Source organism: Lutra lutra, chromosome 11, assembly GCF_902655055.1.
Source record: "Lutra lutra chromosome 11, mLutLut1.2, whole genome shotgun sequence".
Lineage (NCBI taxonomy): Eukaryota > Metazoa > Chordata > Mammalia > Carnivora > Mustelidae > Lutra > Lutra lutra.
The window spans coordinates 3,150,192-3,172,545 of NC_062288.1; the positions used below are offsets into that span (position 1 = coordinate 3,150,192).

Sequence of the window (22,354 nt, forward strand, 5' to 3'; positions counted from 1 at the left end):
AGTGCCTCTCCTCCCACTGGGTGGGTGACGGTAACCAGCGGTGGGGTGTGAGAGCTCCCCCTGCTGGGCGTCCGACTCCATGCAGAATGCCGTTTCCCTTCACCCGTCTTCGCAGAACCCACTCCGGATTCTCTCTCTCTCTCTCCTTATATCTACAATCAAAACTATATCTATGTGGACGAATGTCCAGGGAAGTCTGCTGAATAGAAAAAGCCAGTTTGGAAAGGTAAGAGACTATTCGTGTGTATATATATACATATATGTATATATACACCTTTTTTTTTAATGACACATTTTAGAAATTGAGGACCAATGAATGGATGCTAGGGTTTAGGGGATGAGAGGTAGGCGTGTGGATAGGGCACCATGGGGGTTCTTTTGGTAAAGGAGGGCTCCTTTCCCAGGCCCCCTCCAACTTCCGCTACTCTAGTTCTGCAGAATGTTTGTGTTGGGGGAAACGGGGTAAAGGGCATGAGACATCCTTCTGTGTTGCTCCTTACAACTTTATCTTAGTCATTCGAGCTGCTGTAGCAAAAACATCACAGCCTAGGTGACTCATACACAACAGAAATTTGTTGGGAGTATCATTCCCATCTGATAGACCTAGATCGAGCTCAGGTGGGCTGAGCTGTGTCATGGGGCTGGCAGGTGTCATGGCCCCAACAGTGGAGTGATTTTCCAGGAGGCCAAGGTCACTATGGGCTGAGCACCAGTTAATAAAGGAACTTTCGGGATTCCTGGATGTACTGGGGGAGAATTCCTATGTGCGGTAACCGTTCAGAGCAAAAGCAGTCAAAGTGGGAGGGTGTGTGGAACACTGAGACCCTGCAGAGCTGTGTGACAGCAGAGGGGCAGGCGACAGTGTTGGCACGTGGTTATATCTGCCTCTGGGGCCCCAGGCTGGACAATTCCCAGAGGTCCTGGCTTTCCTGCCGAGAAGGTCCCTTCCCAGCGTGAGAGACTGCAGCTGCTTTTCCTTCTCCATTCCTCCTCATCGACAACCCAAACGCCGGCTGTGACCCATGACACAGTTTCACGGCCTGCTGGCTGTCTGGAAACCACCATTCTCCGATCTTTGAAGTTTCTGCCTGCTGTCTGAATGCAGGAGAGCAGCTGAGATGGAAAAGGAGAAGTGGCTGGTCCCTAGCCTTGGGGTGTGGGGCCAAGCCGGGAAGAGCCTCAGTTAACAGTTCCACACTACTCTCAGCTCCTTCTGGGAGGGTTTGAATAGAGCGAACTTAGTCCTCCGTGCCGGTAAGCCAGACAGGAGTGGTCATTATTCTCCAGTGGCTCTCGTGGCGTGACTTGCTTGTGTGTGAGGCCACTCAGAGCACTTGTCCGCAGATGTCCCAGGCCCTTGGGGCTGGCCCGGCGGGGGTGAGGGCCTGTGTGTCCTTGGCATCTCCGCCTGCAGCATTGCCTGGAGGTGGCCGGCTGGTGGGCGGGGCTTTCAGGTGTGGTTTAGAAATGACCACAGTGACCTTTCCAGTCTGTCCCATTCCTGAGGGGTCAGCTTGACAAACATGTCTTTGGTATTCGATTTGCCAGTTCATGGGCTGCCTCTTAGAAATGGAAGACAAAGTTCTGAGTGCACGAGGTCATGGGGCCCTGGGTGGGGACATCTCCAGAGGTGCTCAGGAGCCGAGCTCCCGGGTGCTGGATGCCTGTCCCAGGCACCTGCCCGGTGGCGCGGGTTGGCCGGCAGTATTGGCCTGCTGCCAGGCCCTGCAGTCTCAGCCGGCGACCGACTGAATGAGTCATTTCCCTCCCTGCGCCAGCATCTCCTGGCTTTCCAGTTACTAGCGAACTCCTGGTATCCAGAGGGTCCCAGAAAAAAGCCCCAGAGAAGGGGCTGGAGAGATCAAGCGACTGCAACAGACATGGCCCAGCCCCCTTTCCCTGACACCCCCGGCTCCCCCACCCCGCCCAGGGCTGGTTCCACCTGTTTTTTCTTTCCAGTGGTTCTGGAGCTGGAGGTGCGGCCACCGCAGTCTGTCAAAACCACCTGCTGCATCCCCCTCTAGTCCAGCTGGGGTGGGGTGGGGTGGGGTGGGGGGTGGGGGTGGGGTGGGGGTGGGGGGGTGGATTTCCTTTCTACCCGGCAACAGCCTGCCGCTCGTGCCTGCATCCAATGGGAGGCCACCTCCGCCTCCGGCCCTCACCTGCGGCCAATGAGAGACCACCTCCGGCTCATTTTTCCTCCAAAGAACGTTTGGTCAAAGCTCCTCCCAACTCCCCCCTTCCACCGGGAGAGGGTACTCTCTCCTCTGTTAGCGCCCTTTGCCTATGGTGCGCAAGACTTGGCTTGCCACGATGGCAGTTTGCGCTTTCCAGAATAAGCCCATCCGCTGCTGGATAACCTCGGCTGTTTACTGTTTTAAGGCTGACAAGAGGTTTTCTGCGCGGTGGAGCGGCTTAATGAGTAACAGGGATGTCCCCGGTGACGCACCACCCCACCCGCTAAATGAGGAAGGAACTTTGGGCGGAGTTGGGGTCAGCCTTCCCGGAACGCGGCAGGGAGGGGACAGCGGCGGGCAGGGGATCCGGACTCAGAGCGCAGACCCAGATCCGAAATTGACCTTGTGGGTACCTCGCGCAGGTGTGTGGTCCACGGCGGGCTTGGGGTTCCGCTTTCGGGAACCATGCTTTCGTGTCACCTGCTGGGGAGGTGACTCAGCCTTTGGCTGGGAAGGACATGAGGGTAGCAGGGTGAGCGGGGAGGTCGAGCAGGTTGCGGGGAGGATGAACAGGGTGCGGGGAGAGGTAGGGAGGAGATGCGACGAGGGGAATATACCGTGAAGGCGTGCGCAGAGGGTGCCCCGGGAGCACCGCGCACGGGGAGGACGAGCAGGGTGCGGGGAAAGTGCAGGGAGGGGAGTATATCGCGAGGCCGTTCGGGGAAGGTGCCCCGGGAGCAGCGCGCGCGGGGAAAGGAGTGCAGAGAGAGGGTGCGCAGGACGTATGAGCTGGGAGCTTGTGGAGCTGGGTGCGGGGTTGGCGGAGAGCAGATTCAGGGAGCGGCATACTGGGTGAGGGCTGGGGAGAGTGTGCGCCGGGAGCAGGGCGCGCAGGGAGAGCGCCCAGAAGGTGCGTGGGGAGAATGTTCTGGGAGAGGGATGGGGGTGCATTTGGGAGCAGGGCGCGCAGGGAGAGCGCTCACGGTGTGCTGCGCGGGGCCGAGAAAGATGCGCTTCCTGACCCCACCACAGCCGCCGGGGTCCCGGACCCCCAGCCCGCGCAGAGCGCTGCGGGTGTGGCCTCTGGTGGTGGTGGACAGAGTGGGGACTGGCTTCTCCGCAGCCCAAACCAGAGAACACCTAGAACCCCCCTAGAACACCCCCCCCTTTTCTTTGGGGGGGGGGTGGTAAGTAAAGTTACTATTTGGAGGATGATTTTTGCTCTTTAAAATTTTTTAAAAATTTTTGGGATAGGTTTGAGAAGCCCATTGGCTTTATTTGTCACTCACCGGTTCGGCCATGTCCCGTCCAGCAAGCAGAAAGGAGCTGCGGGGAGCTGGGAAGGGAAGACTTTTACAGGCAGAAAGGGAGGGGTTGGGGGCCTGAGGGTGGGGGCAGAGGGACCTGACCGGACCAGATGAAAGTTCCTGTGAAAGGAAAGGGTTGTTACGGCAAGGTCATCTTCCTCTGGGGGAGGGGCAGGAGTCTGTCACTGCTGTGACCAGGTGATCGCAGGTGGACTGGTTAAAGGTCACATTTCTATCGGAGAAAGACAACTATCATATGATCTCCCTGATATGAGGGAGAGGAGATGCAACATGGGGGGTTAAGGGGGTAGGAGAAGAATAAATGTAACAAGATGGGATTGGGAGGGAGACAAACCATAAGTGACTCTTAATCTCACAAAACAAACTGAGGGTTGATGGGGGGAGGGGGGCTGGGAGAGGGGGGTTGGGGTTATGGATATTGGGGAGGGTATGTGCTATGGTGAGTGCTGTGAAGTGTGTAAACCTGGCGATTCGCAGACCTGTACCCCTGGGGATAAAAATATATGTTTATAAAAAATAAAATTAAAAAAAAAAAAAGTCACATTTCGGAGAGGCGGATGGGTTAAAACTGTCAAAAGTTCGGAGAGAACAGCAGTAAAGCCGCTGATTCACCGGAGTAGCAATTAGTAAGTTTGTCCTGCGCGCCAGGAGGAGACAGTTTGCAAATAGGGGCGCTCAAAGGAGCAGGGACCCCGGGGGGCTTAAAGGTAGGTCGGGCTCCAGCACAGCGGGGAGTCAGCCGCTGTTCTTCACGGGGCGTCGCTGCAAAGTTAGCATCTTCTTAACCCGTAGGGGATTGGTCCCGGTTACATCACCCGGACCAGTCATCATCAGCCATCTCTGGGGAAACTCAGTTTCCCTCTCGATTTCCAGAGGCTTAACGAAGAAGTGGTTGGGGTCAAGCTAGGCTTGCAAAAGAAAACTTTGTATGACGAACCCTTTCTTCTGCTTGGATTTTTTTTTTTTTTTTTTTTTTTTTTTTTTTTTTTTTGAGGCTGGTCTCCCATTTGGTTTCAATTTAACCGATATTAGGTCTTGGTTTGCTGTCCTGGGGCAAGTGAGTTCATTTTGGACTCCTTTTCTTTTACTTTTCTTCCCTCTCCTCTCCTCTCCTCTCTCTTCCCCTCCCCTCCCCTCTTCCCTTCCTTTTCTCTTTCTCTTTCCCTCTTTGTCTCTCCTTCCTCTCCCCTCCCTCTCTCCCTCCCTTCCTTTCCTCTTTCTTTTCTTTCTTTCCTAAACCTGGGGAGCACCAGTGGATGGGAGCACGCATTGGGCCAGCGCTGAACAAGTGTTACAGTATGAACACTGTCATCCGTCTGTCTGGCAGGTGTGAAGAGAAACCATAGTCAAAAATGACAGGGTAGAGATAGAACTGGCACGGGGCGTGTGTCCTTTCACAGTTTGTGTCTCTGATAACCTGTCCAGTGGCCTGGAAGCGCCCACTGGGGAGACATCACACAGCCTCACAGGCTGTCCATAGATCTGTCTCCCTTCCAGGGCAGGGCTTGGCCGGGTGACCTGCCTGATGACTCAGGTCTCTGGCAGCAATCTCCCTGGCTGGCTTGGAACTGGCCATGAGGCCAGAGCTCAGCCCGGCACCCGCACCCGCACCCTGCACCCCTCACCTGGCTGCCCCTTCAATGGGGAGTGACCTAGAAATGCAAAAATTTGGAGAGCTGGGCTGCTTCGAAGGCCACTGAGGCAAGCAGTCTTCAGGCTGCCAGATCCTCCCCCTCCTAGCACTCCCCGCTCCTCCTCCACCCTGCCCAGCCCTGCTCAGCTAGGCTCAGCCAATCTGCCCTTTTCCTCCCCTTTTTGGAGGCCAGGTTTCTAGCTCTTTCCACATAAACTTCATGATCCCACAAATCACATTCTTAGCTCCAGGGCTTTCCACACCTGTGGGCACCGCCTAATGTTTTAGTTATAAATAATAATAAATTAGTTTTTTACCTGGGCTTTTGTCCAAGAGGACTTTGTTTTCTTTGGTGATCATAAAATTAATACAAACTCATTGTTAAGAAAATGAAACTAGGGGTTTCTGGCTGGCTCTGTCCATGGACAGTGTGACTTTTTTTTTTTTTTTTTAAGATTTTATTTATTTATTTGCCAGAGAGAGACACAGGGAGAGAGGGAACACAAGCAGGGGCAGAGGGAGAGGGAGAAGCAGGCTCCTCGCCAAGCAGGGAGCCTGATGTGGGTCTCAATTCCACTGGGGTCATGACCTGAGCTGAAGGCAGACGCTTAATGACTGAGTCACCCAGATGCCCCGAGAGTGTGACTCTTTTTTTTTTTTAATATTTTATTTATTTATTTGACAGAGATCACAAGTAGGCAGAGAGGCAGGCAGAGAGAGGAGGAAGCAGGCTCCCTGCTGAGCAGAGAGCCGGATGCAGGGCTCGATCCCAGGACCCTGGGATCATGACCTGAGCCAAAGGCAGAGGCTTTAACCCACTGAGCCACCCAGGCGCCCCGAGAGTGTGACTCTTGATCGGCCCTGTGTTTGAGCCCCGAGCTGGGTATAGAGATTACTTAAATAAATAAAACTTAATAAAAAGATATAACAGATTTATATATAAGAATATATATATATATAAGATATATATTTTTAATATATATGATATGTATAAATCTTATATATAAGAATATATATAAGAAATATATATATCTACATATATAAGCACAAATATAAAACAGGAAGTGAAACTTTCAGCTTTACCTACTCTGTAAAGATAAACATTGACCGTTTTCCTCCCTCTCTCTCTCCCATACATACAGACAGACATGCTCATTTGCTTTTGAACTGTGTTCATTCAAAAATGTTTTATAGGGGTGCCTGGGTGGCTTAGTCGGTTAAGCATCTGCCTTGGGCTCAGGTCAGGGTCCCAGCATGCTGGGATCGAACCCATGTCGAGGTCCCCAGCTCCCTGATCAAGGGGGAGTGTGCTTCTCCCCCTGCTCCTTGCTCTCTTTCTCTCTCAAATAAATAAAATCTTTTAAAAAATGCTTTATCAACATTTATATACACTGAGTGTTTTTTACACTGAGTGTAAACTATCTGATTTTTAGTTTTCTGGGTTACAACTAAGAACAACCCCAAGGAAACCAACATCAGCTACAGGGTTTGTATTTTTACGAGTTGGATGGGGAGCAGTTGCATGGGGAGCCCCGATGCTCACAGTGGAGGCTCTTCCCCAGGGAGCCTGAGAGCCAGACCCAAGCCCGGATTTCTCTGAGCGGTTGAACCTCCGCGGCAGGTTGTAGGGACACCTTCCCGTTGTGTAGAGAAGCACATAGGGTCCTGGGGAGGTAGGAGGAGACTGTTCTTGGGGAAGTGGATGCGTCCTTCCCTGGGGGAGAAGATGGAGGACCCTGGGGCAGTGTTGGAAGCAGTGCTGCCTCTACTGGCCTCCAGGCTGGTACCCTCCTGGGGTGCCGGTCCCGCTGTGGAGCCCTTGGCTGGGCTGTGGAAGAGCTCTCTGCTCTCCACGGAAGCCCCTCCCTCAGGACAGAGGGACACCAGGGACAGCCCTCATCCAGGGCTGATGATGCTCAAAGATTAGACTTTTGAAACACAGCTTTGGGTCAGTGTGTCCTTCTGCACTGACAAGATATTGCCCTGGTCACTGTCTTGCTCCCTTGCTGGCCCTCTCATGTCCTTGGCTCCCCTCAATTGTTGGTTTCGGTAATTTGCCTTTGACCCTGAATTCCCACCCACCCTGTTTCCCCCCAGCGAGCTTTATCTCTCACTTTTCAAACCCGCTTCTTGAAGACACAACTGTCTTGTGCTAAACCATGGTGTCGCAAGTGAAACAGCCTACCTTAGCCCCATGCCTAGTGGGTGACAGTGTCATCTTGGCTAGACCCAGGCATCCCCACCAGCCTCATCCCAGTACCACCTTCCAGTCAGTCCTTCAGATTTCATCTTTGAGATCCAGAATGTACCCCACTTTTCTGTTCTTAGCACATCTCTGCTCAGGCTCGTGTCCCTCCAGTTGTCCTGGAATCATGTGTTGAGGAGAAAAACTTCTATCCTCTTAGGTGAAGTTCTTGGAGGCTGCAAATTAAAATGACAAAAGACAGAATAGCAAGAGAAAAGATGGATTTTTATTTATGTCTACATAGGGAGTTAACAAAAATGTGGCTTGGGGAGGTGGTTAGAATGTGGGGGCTTCTTTACCATCTGAATAGGGCATGGGGGGTGCGGAGGGACACTTCTGGGAGAACAAATGGCTTCTGGGGGAGCACAGAAAAGCAACTTAGGGAAACAAAGCACTTTGGAAAGATTAATTTTTTTCTCAGGAAAATAGATAGGATAGTGACAGTGTCTGCTCAGGTTTTTCTCAGAGAAGAGATTATGGTTGCTCTCTGGGAGCTAATTCTTCTTCTTTTTTTTTTTTTTAAAGATTTTTATTTATTTATTTGACAGAGAGAAATCACAAGTAGGCAGAGAGGCAGGCAGAGAGAGAGAGGAGGAAGCAGGCTCCCTGCTGAGTAGAAAGCCCGATGCGGGGCTCGAACCCAGGACCTGGGATCATGACCTGAGCCGAAGGCAGCGGCTTAACCCACTGAGCCACCCAGGCGCCCCTCTGGGAGCTAATTCTTAACAATTGCGTTCTTTCAGGAGGCTTTACCTGTAGGCAGATAAGGGATTTCAGGAGCTCAAATCTCTGTCATTCCCCACCTCTACCTTTCAGAGCCACCCCCCTGCCCCCACCTTGGGACACACTGCCTGAGCACTTGGCCTTTGACCTTTCCCCAAGGTCAGTGACTGACGCAGGCCAAGCTTAGCCCTTTCTGGCATTTTAGGGAGAGTTAATGCCTTTTCTAGTGATGTTGGTAAATGCATGAAGCTTCCCCCCAGGGAGCTAACAGCACCATGTAGTGTAAGCAAGTCTGTCCATGCACCTTGCTTTGCACTAGCAGCCTTGTTGGTGGGGGATGAGGAGGGAGCTGGTCACCCCAAGCCTTTCACGGATGGATAATGCGGCAGCGGACTAACTCAGGGACCGCCTTTTGCCAAGTTGGCATCTCTGGGCTGCGCGGGAAACAGGAAGTGGAATGGGCACCAGGGTTCGTTCTGAGATGCCCAGACTGGAAGTCCTGTTTTCTACCAACAAGCACGTATTGTTAGGGAAGGCGTTATTTGTATCATCTGTGCAAGGGGAAATGTCTGGGGTGTGTGATCATTTTAAATCAGCTAAACCATTGAAACAGCCTTCCTCAGAAATCTGCCCTAAATCCTACCCATGACCTCTCTTGGTTAGATTGCCCTGGAGGGGTGTTTGGAAACCCCCATCACCCATTTCCTCACTGAGCACCCTGCCCTCCCACAGAAGCTCCCTCCTCTGGCCCAATACCTTTTGTCTGTGATCTAAGTTGTAAGGGGGAGCTAATGGGCCCTGGCGGATGCTGGGGGCAGTGGACCCTGCAACGGGGGCTCCTCCTCCTTTTCTACACTAAACCCCAGCGGGGCAAACAGGACTGCAGTGCTGAGGAGCCGAGTTCCTGAATCCTCTGAAGGTTGGAAGAACACAATGTAACTTTGCTCATTTTTTGCCAAGTGGGAAACTTGTTTGGAAATACATTATTACCTCTTTGCTTCTCATCACCAGGGGCTGCTTTTCCAAGAGCCAACACCTGCTTCTCACCATTGCCAGTTCACCCGTGGCCGCTGGAAGAAGCTAGGTGAGTGGGCAGCTACCCACAAGGGCAGATGGGCTCCAGGTTTCCACCCCTGCTTGTCCCGAAAAGTGAGGCACCTCCTTTACCTCCTCCTGGCTTCGACCTTTGTGCGGGCGGGGGTGGGGGGGGGTGCTGGTAGAATGTGCCCCTTGGAGAGGGCGATGCATCTTTGGTCCTTAAGCCTGGACTGGCCATGCAGGCCTTGTCTGTGCATTAGCAGGGATCTTTCTGTTCAGAACATTGCTGAAGTCTGGGGTTTTCTCAGGCCCAAGCTGGTTCAATCTTTTACTGAGTGCAGGACCGGGTCCGTTTTGGGGAGGCTCGCAGCCTAGAAGGGATGCCAAGGGAAGCGGGCCAGGCGGACTCAGGAAGTGCTGAGCTCGGGGGCTGTGCAGGGCAGGGACTGGGCAGGGAGATGTTTCCTCTGCTTCGGAGACAAGAAGAGCAAGCAAGTGTGGGCGGCGGCACTTTCTCCCCATGCCAGACAGGATGCTTTCTCTGAAGCTTCGTTTCCTTTTTTGGATTCTGTCTGCTGCCCCTTGGGAGGGCACAGTCTAATAGGTCTAACTCTTCCTCTTTTGCTCCCGGTGCCCTGCAGAAGAAAAATTAGCCTTCTGGAGGGTGCTGGCTGTTTAGGAGGAAGGGGCTTCTGTGAGCAGTACTGCTCTCACTGGGGAGTGCTGTCTGCCTGTGGGCCAGCTGTAGCCCTACTACTGATGCAGCTGTGACACCCCAAGGCCCCTCTCGGATCTCTGTGGAGACGTGAGAGCCCGCGGAGAGGGAGGGCAGGAAGGGGGGCCCCAGCGGGCAGCCCGGGGCCAGTCCCTGCAGGGCACTGCCGATGGTTGCACTTCCTGGAAGCAGACTCGGACGAAGCCTGGCTGTCGGCGTGAATTTGTGTGATCAGTGCTGTGCTTGCTTGCCTGGAATCAGGGCCAAAGATTCTGATCACCCATGACAATTCAGACACATGTCTGGGTTTCCTACCGCTGATTCTGCAATGTCCAGTGCAGCTCACTTTGGACACCATCTGCCCGGAGGCACAGTCAGACCCACAGGTCCCGGGTCGGTCCCCCAGCACTGCCCTCCCTGATGCCAGCCGCACGTCCAGGCTGTCACCTTGGTTCTGAGTGACCAGCCACAGACCAGACGTTCCCACGGCTCCTCCCTGTCTTGATGAAGTCACTGGAGCGGCTCACAGAACTCAGAGATAGGGATTACTCCCTGCATCATCGGTTTGTTATCAAAGGAACAGAAAAGCTGCCCTGATGGGGCCTGGGGAGGGGGCGTGGGGCTCCCATGCCCCCCCAGTGCCCACGGTCCCCTCATCTCCAGCTGCTCACCAACCCGGGAGCTCTCCAGATCCTGTCCTTTTGGGTTTTCATGGGAGTTTTGTTACATGGGCGTGATTGATGAGTCATTGGTCATTAGTGATTGATTCAATCTGAAGCCCACCCCAGAGGTAGGGGGGGTGGGCTGAAACTGCCGACCTCTAACCAGGTAATCGGTTTCCCTGGCAACCAGCCCCCATCCTTAGGCAGTTTCCCACTGTCGTCATTAACAAGAGACAATCTTCCTGCTCTCCACTCCTAGGAAATGCCAAAGGTGTTAAGAGCTCCAGGCAGGAGAGGGGATGAGGACCCGGAGCTGTTGACCCTGGAATAGCCACGATCTGAGCTGGGCAGATCCGCTCATGTGTGGATTTCTTTTGATAAATACACAAAGTGCTATCAATGTATTTTCTCTTGCTTATGATACTTTAAATAACATTTTCTTTTCTCCAGCTGCGTCGTAAGAGTATGGTATAAAATACATATAACATACAAGATAACGTGCTCACCACGTGCTTCTGTTTCCTGGAAGGCTTTTGGTCAGCGACAAGCTGTTAGTAGTCGTCACGTTGTTGAGGAGTCAAACGCCAGAAGCACCAGGTGGATTCCCACTGGAGGGGGGTGTCCGTTCTCCTAACCCTCTGACTCTTGGCTTCAGCTTGATCATGATCTTAGGGTCCTGAGATGGAGCCCCGTGGGACTCCACGCTCAGCAGGGAGTCTGCTTGACTCCTCCTCCTGCCCCTCCTCCCCCTCAGATAAATTAATGAATAAATCTAAAAAAAAAAAAAAAAGGAAGGTAAAACTGACAGTTACTTTACCAGTAACAGGTGGGGGTGTATTAGGGAGCAAAAGAGAATTAGTACCCTGGGCAAGCGAGCTGTTGTGAAACCAAGGGCCAGCCTCCGAGGACAGAGGACAAGCATGCATTTCAGGGAGAACAGGGTCAGGGGATGAGGAAAGCTTCTCTTTCTCAGGCTGGGGCAGTAGAGCAGCGTCACGGGCAAGGTCATGTCTACGTCGCTCTCGTCTGCCTTGTCCTGCCGGGTCTTCGGTTGACCTCGAGCGTTGGGCTTCCCGGGACCATCTCAGAGAGAGTCCGGGGGTTCCCAAGCAGGCAGATCTGAGATGCAGAATGAGTAAGGACTGTGCCTTTGATCGACGTGTTTGCAGGGTCTCCGCACAAGTTGCCGCTTGAGTCTCCGTAAGGCCCTTAGTGCGTTTGAGCACCTCTGAGGTTTGAGGGTGGTGTGCACAGTGGAAGTGTCGTAAAACCAGCCAGACTTGCTGAAGCACCTGACTGGTAAGATGGTCTTCCCCCAGCACAGTGTAGGCTCATCTGTCCTCACGGCGTCGTAGCCACAGAAGAGGTGTTGGCCTGTCCACAAGGCAAGGCTTTGATCCAGTAGGGAAACGTACAAACCATGACTGAAACAGATTTGTATCCGTGACATGGAGGGATCTGGGTGTAGCCCGTTGGCCAAACCTCATTTGGTCCATTAGGCAGGATGGGTATGTTTCCTGGGATTGTATTTTGGACAAGTGGGATAAACAGGGTCCCCGTCAATATTGGTTCATGAACACTGTCCTTTTCACAGTAAACCAATGGTTTAATGTGTGTACGGTTGTAAGTACTGGGAATTTAAAATTTCTGGTAGGTCCAGTTTGTTACTTGGTCTAAACCCCAATTCTCTGTTTTATCAAACCAACAGTTATTAGATTTCCAATACTGATTTAACTTTTCTGGGGCCAATTGTTGGGGATCTCTGGTCCATTTTTCCTAATTATCATTTGGAAAAGCATCTCTTTGGAATATGACAGAGGTCTGGCTGTTGGACTCCTTCGGGGCAGCATTTGGGTGGAAATATCAATGGGGTGGTGTCCTTGGGCCTCCAGGGAGTTGATTCTAGAAGGCCCCAAAACCTTAGCAATAGCTCGAGCCATCAGCAAAAACATGGCGCCCAATAAATGTTGGACCTAGGAGTCATTTTTAATCTTATCCATGAAGGTAAGAAAATCTGTTGCCCCATTCCCAAGTCCAGAGCTTCCTTCCCAAAAGGCATAGCGACTGTCAGCATGAATGTTTGTGGTTTTGCCCATGACTGAAACACAGCTCAGGTAAAGGCGTATGAGTCACCATTTGGGCGGAAGTAGCCAGAGTTAAAGGTCCTGCCTCAGCGACTCCCAGGGATTTGCAACAGCAAACCCACTACGATATCTCATCCTTTAAATAAGAAACCATCAGGAAACCGTGAAAAGTCTGCACTGGTTAGAGCAGGTCCCTGGAAATGGTTACCAGGAGTCACCAGGTGATCTGTCCAGGTGAAGCTGTCCTGGGGGGGAGGGGTTTATCCTGGAAGGAGGGGAGAAAGATGAGGCTCCTGGGACCAGAAAGAGTTACTGTTGTAAGAGGAGTGGTTACCAGGAGGGTGTCATAGGAGGTGAGGTTGATTGAGGCTGAAAAGTCTTTTAAAAAAAATAGATAAAAGATTTTATTTAATTGAGAGAGAGAGAGAGAGATGAGATAGTAACAGCATGAGTGAGGAGGAGAGGGAGAAGCAGACTCCCCAATGAGCAGGGAGCCTGACATGGGGCTCCATCCCAGGGCCTTAGATCATGACCTGAGCCAAAGGCAGACGCTTAACCTACTGAGCCCCCCAGGAGTCCCCTGACTAAAAAGGCTTGAATGTCAGGAGAATTTGGCAGGGCTTCTGTGTGGGGCACAGGTAGGGTAACAATTTCTGCAGTGACCTTAACTAAGAGGGCAGTAGCAGGAATGGCCCTGAGGCCAGGGGTATGGCCCCCAGCCACAGGGCCTAATTTTTGGCTTTGATGCCATGGTGGTCCCTGTGTTTTTGGAGGTGAGCACTCTAAGGGTATCTCCTTCCCGGAGGGAAAAAGGCTGTTGATAATTAGGATGTCTGAGGGCAGAGCATTTGGTTAGACTTTCTTTAAAGTCTCAAAGACCATGTCGTCTGCCTCTTTCCAAATAATAGGGTCAAGTCTGTCCTTTTTTAGTAAAGATTATACAGCCTGAGCCATGAGGGGCAAGTGTGGAATCCAGTGTGGAAAATAGCCAGCCAGCCCTGGGAAGCCTCCTGATTGGCGCTTGGTTTTCGGTTTGGGGAAATTCAGGAAGCCTTTGAGTCTGCCTGGGTCCCGATCAAGTCATCTTTCGGAGACCAGGTACCATAAATACTGAGCCTGGCTTGGTGGAAACTGCAACTTTTCTTTGGAGACTGTAGGTCCCTTTCAGGTCAGAAGTTTGACGGGGGACACCACCTCCCTGTGAAGACATCTGGGAAGGGAGCGGAAGAGCAAATCCTCTACACATTGTAACCAAGTCCAGCCTGTTGAAAACTTTCTGTCATCCAAGTCAGCCTTTGAAGGACCCTCGGGGTCACCCTGGGGCGTGACTGCTGGGGTGTCCTGCTGTTCTCCCCAAGTGAAGGCAGAAAGACGCTGGCTATCCTTACCGACCGGAGTTCTAACCAAGCACCCCCCAGGCCAGTTACCGTGGAAACTTCGCTTGCAGTGGGCGTGGGTGCCAGTAGCACGTAGGGGTTAGGAATAGCAGGGCCTCGGACAAAGGTCCGTCCCTGGCTGCTGGGTTTCCTCCCAGGTAAAGCAGGGGTGTGACAGGGACTGGTACAGGGGATCGTGAGGCCCTGAGCCTCAAAATTCTCTGTCACGGGCTTGAGGCCCTGAAGGGCTTCTGTATTTTTAGGACATTGATTAATTCTAGGGAGAGGTTTTGAGCGATCTAGCTCAATCTTGGGAGCTGTGCTGTGGATTTTACCATTATCAGCTGAAGATTTTGCCCAGAAAGAGGGTGTTAGCTGATCCAGTAGAAATAAATGATGGGTGTTCCCAGACTCCACAATGGTCCCACCAGAGGCAGAGCAGATAAAAGACATCAGAGCGTCATCTAATCCCCTGGTTGGCTATTTTGATCACTGCCCTCAGATTCTAGAATAAGCTTCCCCTTCAGGGAGAAAGGAATTCTGGCACGATACTTTTGTAAGGAATCCCAGCCCAGGGAGTAGGGGTGGAGGGACTGAGGAGAAAAGAGCGGGTACCCCTCCGAGGAGTGGGTTCAGAGGCAGGAACCTGCTGAGGTTGGTGGGAGACCCCCACTGTTTGAAGTGTTTGCCCCTCCGAGGGGCTGCTCTGCCGCCATGGGGCTGGGCATTGAGCATGTAGGTCCTGAGTCACTAAGGAGGGAGATGCATTCTGAATCTGGAGAGTGGCTTCCCTGAGTTCATTAAAGAGCCCCAGCCCTGGGAACAAATCGGAGGTCGAAGAGCTTAAATCTCGAAGAGTCCTTCCTCTCTTGTCCCGGTCCCAGACAGTGACAGCAGAAACTAGGTTTTTTGCTCAGGGGCCTTCACCGGATGGATGTGAACATTGGGCATTTAGTGGCCTTTCCTGTAGGTGACTCAGCTAGGGTGTGAGCAAGCTGGTTTGCCAGGGTCATTGAATCTGGGGGCAGACCTTGTTTCCCTTGTTTCCCTTGTTTCCAGGATAGAGTTATCCTGGGCCTTTTTTTTTTTTTTAATTTTTTATTTTTTCAGCATAACAGTATTCATTATTTTTGCACCACACCCAGTGCTCCATGCAATCCGTGCCCTCTACAATACCCACCACCTGGTGCCCCCAACCTCCCACCCCCCACCCCTTCAAAATTCTCACATCGTTTTTCAGAGTCCATAGTCTCTACTGGTTCACCTCCCCTTCCAATTTCCCTCAACTCCCTTCTCCTCTCCATCTCCCCTTGTCCTCCATGCTATTTGTTATGCTCCACAAATAAGTGAAACCATATGATACTTGACTCTCTCTGCTTGACTTATTTCACTCAGCATAATCTCTTCCAGTCCCGTCCATGTTGCTACAAAACTTGGGGATTCATCCTTTCTTTTTTCTTTTTTTTTTTTTTTTTTACAGCTTTATAAACATATATTTTTATCCCCAGGGGTACAGGTCTGCGAATCGCCAGGTTTACACACTTCACAGCATACTACTACTACTACTACTACTACACTACTCACCATAGTACATACCCTCCCCAATATCCATAACCCCACTCCCCTCTCCCAACCCCCTGCCCCCATCAACCCTCAGTTTGTTTTGTGAGATTAAGAGTCACTTATGGTTTGTCTCCCTCCCAATCCCATCTTGTTTCATTTACTCTTCTCCTACCCCTTCAACCCCCCATGTTGCATCTCCTCTCCCTCATATCAGGGAGATCATATGATAGTTGTCTTTCTCTGATTGACTTATTTCGCTAAGCATGATACCCTCTAGTTCCATCCACGTCGTTGCAAATGGCAAGATTTCACTTCTTTTGATGGCTGCATAGTATTCCATTGTGTATATATACCACATCTTCTTTATCCATTCGTCTGTTGATGGACATCTAGGTTCTTTCCATAGTTTGGCTATTGTAGACATTGCTGCTATAAACATTCGGGTGCACGTGCCCCTTCGGATCACTACGTTTGTATCTTTAGGGTAAATACCCAGCAGTGCGATTGCAGGGTCATAGGGTAGTTCTATTTTCAACATTTTGAGGAACCTCCATGCTGTTTTCCAGAGTGGTTGCACCAGCTTGCATTCCCACCAACAGTGTAGGAGGGTTCCCCTTTCTCCGCATCCTCGCCAGCATCTGTCATTTCCTGACTTGTTAATTTTAGCCATTCTGACTGGTGTGAGGTGATATTTCATGGTGGTTTTGATTTGTATTTCCCTGATGCCGAGTGATATGGAGCACTTTTTCATGTGTCTGTTGGCCATCTGGATGTCTTCTTTGCAGAAATGTCTGTTCATGTGCTCTGCCCATTTCTTGATTGGATTATTTGTTCTTTGGGTGTTGAGTTTGCTAAGTTCTTTATAGATTTTGGACACTAGCCCTTTATCTGATATGTCATTTGCAAATATCTTCTCCCATTCTGTCAGTTGTCTTTTGGTTTTGTTCACTGTTTCCTTTGCTGTGCAAAAGCTTTTGATCTTGATAAAATCCCAAAAGTTCATTTTTGCCCTTGCTTCCCTTGCCTTTGGTGATGTTCCTAGGAAGATGTTGCTGCGGCTGAGGTCGAAGAGGTTGCTGCCTGTGTTCTCCTCGAGGATTTTGATGGATTCCTTTCTCACATTGAGATCCTTCATCCATTTTGAGTCTATTTTCGTGTGTGGTGTAAGGAAATGATCCAATTTCATTTTTCTGCATGTGGCTGTCCAATTTTCCCAACACCATTTATTGAAGAGGCTGTCTTTGTTCCATTGGACATTCTTTCCTGCTTTGCCGAAGATGAGTTGACCATAGAGTTGAGGGTCCATTTCTGGGCTCTCTATTCCATTCCATTGATCTATGTGTCTGTTTTTGTGCCAGTACCATGCTGTCTTGATGATGACAGCTTTGTAATAGAGCTTGAAGTCCGGAATTGTGATGCCACCAACTTTGGCTTTCTTTTTCAATATTCCTTTGGCTATTCGAGGTCTTTTCTGGTTCCATATAAATTTTAGGATTATTTGTTCCATTTCTTTGAAAAAAATGGATGGTACTTTGATAGGAATTGCATGAAATGTGTAGATTGCTTTAGGTAGCATAGACATTTTCACCATATTTATTCTTCCAATCCAGGAGCATCGAACATTTTTCCATTTCTTTGTGTCTTCCTCAATTTCTTTCATGAGTACTTTGTAGTTTTCTGAGTATAGATTCTTAGTCTCTTTGGTTAGGTTTATTCCTAGGTATCTTATAGTTTTGGGTGCAATTGTAAATGGGATGACCTCCTTAATTTCTCTTTCTTCTGTCTTGTTGTTGGTGTAGAGAAATGCAACTGATTTCTGTGCATTGATTTTATATCCTGACACTTGACTGAATTCCTGTACAAGTTCTAGCAGTTTTGGAGTGGAGTCTTTTGGGTTTTCCACATATAGTATCATATCATCTGCAAAGAGTGATAGTTTGACTTCTTCTTTGCCGATTTGGATGCCTTTAATTTCCTTTTGTTGTCTGATTGCTGAGGCTAGGACTTCTAGTACTATGTTAAATAGCAGTGGTGATAACGGACATCCCTGCCGTGTTCCTGACCTTAGCGGAAAAGCTTTCAGTTTTTCTCCATTGAGAATGATATTTGCGGTGGGTTTTTCATAGATGGCTTTGATAATATTGAGGTATGTGCCGTCTATCCCTACACTTTGAAGAGTTTTGATCAGGAACGGATGCTGTACTTTGTCAAATGCTTTTTCAGCATCTATGGAGAGTATCATATGGTTCTTGTTCTTTCTTTTATTAATGTGTTGTATCACATTGATTGATTTGCGGATGTTGAACCAACCTTGCAGCCCTGGAATAAATCCCACTTGGTCGTGGTGAATAATCCTTTTAATGTACTGTTGAATCCTATTGGCTAGTATTTTGGCGAGAATTTTTGCATCTGTGTTCATCAAGGATATTGGTCTGTAGTTCTCTTTTTTGTTGGGATCCTTGTCTGGTTTTGGGATCAAGGTGATGCTGGCCTCATAAAATGAGTTTGGAAGTTTTCCTTCTATTTCTATTTTTTGGAACAGTTTCAGGAGAATAGGAATTAGTTCTTCTTTAAATGTTTGGTAGAATTCCCCCGGGAAGCCATCTGGCCCTGGGCTTCTGTTTGTTTGGAGATTTTTGATGACTGTTTCAATCTCCTTACTGGTTATGGGTCTGTTGAGGCTTTCTATTTCTTCCTGGTTCAGTTGTGGTAGTTTATATGTCTCTAGGAATGCATCCATTTCTTCCAGATTGTCAAATTTGTTGGCGTAGAGTTGCTCATAGTATGTTCTTATAATTGTCTGTATTTCTTTGGTGTTCGTTGTGATCTCTCCTCTTTCATTCATGATTTTATTTATTTGGGTCCTTTCTCTTTTCTTTTTGATAAGTCTGGCCAGGGGTTTATCAATCTTATTAATTCTTTCAAAGAACCAGCTCCTAGTTTCGTTGATTTGTTCTATTGTTTTTTTGGTTTCTACTTCATTGATTTCTGCTCTAATCTTTATGATTTCTCTTCTCCTGTTGGGTTTAGGTTTCTTTCTTGTTCTTTCTCCAGCTCCTTTAGGTGTAGGGTTAGGTTGTGTACCTGAGACCTTTCTTGTTTCTTGAGAAAGGCTTGTACCGCTATATATTTTCCTCTCAGGACTGCCTTTGTTGTGTCCCACAGATTCTGAACCGTTGTGTTTTCATTATCATTTGTTTCCATAAATTTTTTCAATTCTTCTTTAATTTCCTGGTTGACCCATTCATTCTTTAGAAGGATGCTGTTTAGTCTCCATGTATTTGGGTTCTTTCCAAATTTCCTCTTGTGATTGAGTTCTAGCTTCAGAGCATTGTGGTCTGAAAATATGCAGGGAATGATCCCAATCTTTTGATACCGGTTGAGACTTGATTTAGGACCAAGAATGTGATCTATTCTGGAGAATGTTCCATGTGCACTAGAGAAGAATGTGTATTCTGTTGCTTTGGGATGAAATGTTCTGAATATATCTGTGATGTCCATCTGGTCCAGTGTGTCATTTAAGGCCTTGATTTCCTTGTTGATCTTTTGCTTGGATGATCTGTCCATTTCAGTGAGGGGAGTGTTAAAATCCCCTACTATTATTGTATTCTTGTCGATGTGTTTCTTTGATTTTGTTATTAATTGCTTTATATAGTTGGCTGCTCCCACGTTAGGGGCATAGATATTTAAAATTGTTAGATCTTCTTGTTGGACAGTTCCTTTGAGTATGATATAGTGTCCTTCCTCATCTCTTATTATAGTCTTTGGCTTAAAATCTAATTGATCTGATATAAGGATTGCCACTCCTGCTTTCTTCTGATGTCCATTAGCATGGTAAATTCTTTTCCACCCCCTCACTTTAAACCTGGAGGTGTCTTCGGGTTTAAGATGAGTTTCTTGTAGGCAACATATAGATGGGTTTTGTTTTTTGATCCATTCTGATACCCTGTGTCTTTTGATTGGGGCATTTAGCCCATTAACATTCAGGGTAAGTATTGAGAGATATGAATTTAGTGCCATTGTATTGCCTGTAAGGTGACTGTTGTTGTATATTGTCTCTGTTTCTTTCTGATCTACTACTTTTAGGGTCTCTCTTTGCTTAGAGGACCCCTTTCAATATTTCCTGTAGAGCTGGTTTGGTATTTGCAAATTCTTTCAGTTTTTGTTTGTCCTGGAAGCTTTTAATCTCTCCTTCTATTTTCAATGATAGCCTAGCTGGATATAGTATTCTTGGCTGCATGTTTTTCTCATTTAGTACTCTGAATATATCATGCCAGCTCTTTCTGGCCTGCCAGGTCTCTGTGGATAAGTCTGCTGCCAATCTAATATTTTTACCATTGTACATTACAGACTTCTTTTCCCGGGCTGCTTTCAGGATCTTTTCTTTGTCACTAAGACTTGTAAATTTTACTATTAGGTGACAGGGTGTGGACTTATTCTTATTGATTTTGAGGGGGGTTCTCTGAACCTCCTGGATTTTGATCCTTGTTCCCTTTGCCATATTGGGGAAATTCTCTCCAATAATTCTCTCCAATATACCTTCTGCTCCCCTCTCTGTTTCCTCTTCTTCTGGAATCCCAATTATTCTAATGTTATTTCATCTTATGGTGTCACTTATCTCTCAAATTCTCCCCTCGTGGTCCAGTAGCTGTTTGTCCCTCTTTTGCTCAGCTTCTTTATTCTGTGTCATTTGGTCTTCTATATTGCTAATTCTTTCTTCTGCCTCATTTATCCTAGCAGTGAGAGCCTCCATTTTTGATTGCACCTCATTAATAGCTTTTTTGATTTCACCTTGGTTAGATTTTAGTTCTTTTATTTCTCCAGAAAGGGCTTTTATATCTCCCGAGAGGGTTGCTTTAATATCTTCCATGCCTTTTTCAAGCCCGGCTAGAACCTTGAGAATCGTCATTCTGAACTCTATATCTGACATATTACCAATGTCTGTATTGATTAGGTCCCTAGCCTTTGGTACTGCCTCTTGTTCTTTTTTTTGTTGTGAATTTTTCCGCCTTGTCATTTTGTCCAGATAAGAGTTTATGAAGGAGCAAGTAAAATACTAAAAGGGTGGCAACAACCCCTATCCTGGGCCTTTTAATGAAAAGTAAAAGATCCCACATCAGCCCACTCATGAACACAGAGTTAAAAGGAAGACCAGAATTTTCGTTAAAGTCAGTTTGGAGTTGGTCGTAACATTCAGGAACGGGTCCATCGGGCGTCTGTGTGCAAGCCTGAGGTCTGCACCACGCCATTGTGAGTGCTCGGTGTTGACGTCCTGCGAATGTTCTAGCATCTTGCCAAGATTCAGGTTCTGTTTGTCTAAAATCCCACTCAGGGTGTTCCCATTGGGCTGGTTTCATCCAATGCTTGGGCTGGCCCTCAGCCAGAAGCCAGTGGACCACGTGCTACCAAGGCCAGAAACCTGGTGGGTCGGGCTGAGTCACTGTTAAATTTTTCAGCCAACCCATGGGGGGGGCCTCGGGCACTTCAGGGAATCTCTTTACCTCAAAGTTCAGCCTTAGTCCAGGGAACTTAGAAAAGTGGGGGGTATGTGTACATCCCCAGAAGACCTAACTTCGAAGGAACAGGGGTTTTGATAGGTTCAGGAGAGGAGGGAGTGGAGGGAGCGTCCGAGGAAAAGAGGGTTTGACAGAAGGATGACAAGGCTAGGGGTGAAGATAGGGCAGAAGGCTCCAGGGCCTGAGGGCAAGATGGCAGCCTTGCCTCTGTGGACAGAGAAATGGGGGAGGGAAGAGGTCTCAGAAGACCCCCCCTTTCTCCTTTTTATTTATTTATTTTTTTATATTTTAAGATTTATTTGAGAGAGAGAGAGGGAGAGGGACTGGAGGCAGGAGCAGAGGGACAAGCAGTTTCCAGGCTGAGTGCAGAGCCCGACCTCGGGGCTCGATCTCATGACCCTGAGATCATGACCTGAGCCGAAATCAAGAGTCAGTCCCTCAACTAACCCAGCTACCCAGGCGTCCCCCTTTTCCCCTTTTTAATTGTTTACCTCATTTAGTTTACAAACTGTATTTTAGAGAGAGGCAATTCTGGATTCTGATAGCGCTTGGAAGCTTCAAAGTACCAATTGTAGAAGGAATCTTGTTTCATTTTGTCAATTTTAGGACCGAGGTTGTCCAATTCAGCTTTGAGAAAATTAACTTTGGGGAGATGGGAAGTTCCCCATGATGGCCATTGGGAGTCTGAATTACTACTGGTTAAGTCAGTCTGTTTTTTTATAAACCTGTGTGCTGAGGGACCATCATTTCTAAACCTAATGCTGGCCGCAGTTCCAGTGGTGGGGGGAAGGGGGGCCCCCTCAAAGCATTTTGATGACTGGGATCCCATTTCTTTGAGGCTTTTCAGGAACAGCCTTGTTCCAGAAGCAACAGCCGCACCGTTTCTGGAAGGGCGGCCCAATCCCAAACAGAACTCAGACCCAAGGTCAATGTGCTTCCATCAGACACCGTCCGAATCAGACTGTAGGCCAAATGAATGTTCTCAGACCTGCTTAAAAAAAACAAAACAAAACAAAACAAAAAACAAAAGAAAGAAAAATGCCAAGGCCTTGGTAAATCTGGAACAGAGCCTAAAGGGCTTGAGCACAAAGCATGGAGCTCCAAATGCAGAACACTTGTCCCCAACCCCAGCGTTGGTGAGAAAACAGGGGGCCCAGCAGCCCCGTGGCTCAAGGACCTGTCTGCTCACCAGCCCCCGAGTCTCCTCCAGCTCCCACCTCTGATCACCAAGTCACATTAACCCTAGAAAGAGCTGCGGCCACATTCTTTACCAGCAGCTAATGGCTTTATTCGG

The 22,354-nt window shown here is 48.9% G+C and overlaps 1 protein-coding gene across 6 annotated transcripts in view; it reads left to right on the plus strand.

Moving 5' to 3' along the window:
* Positions 1 to 2,456: 2,456 nt before the first annotated feature.
* The window catches only part of UPP1 (uridine phosphorylase 1), a 30,689-nt gene continuing 10,791 nt past the window's right edge, over positions 2,457 to 22,354 (plus strand). Inside the window, exons 1-2 of one of the 6 annotated variants that reach the window (XM_047695290.1) lie at positions 2,457 to 2,599; positions 9,118 to 9,190. The gene's annotated coding sequence lies outside the window, so the exon portion shown is untranslated. Of the gene's footprint in view, positions 2,600 to 4,190; positions 4,213 to 8,965; positions 9,026 to 9,114; positions 9,191 to 11,645; positions 11,657 to 16,838; positions 16,845 to 22,354 lie in introns of those variants that run through there. The other 5 variants (XM_047695291.1, XM_047695294.1, XM_047695292.1 and 2 more) reach the window with 5 other exon arrangements.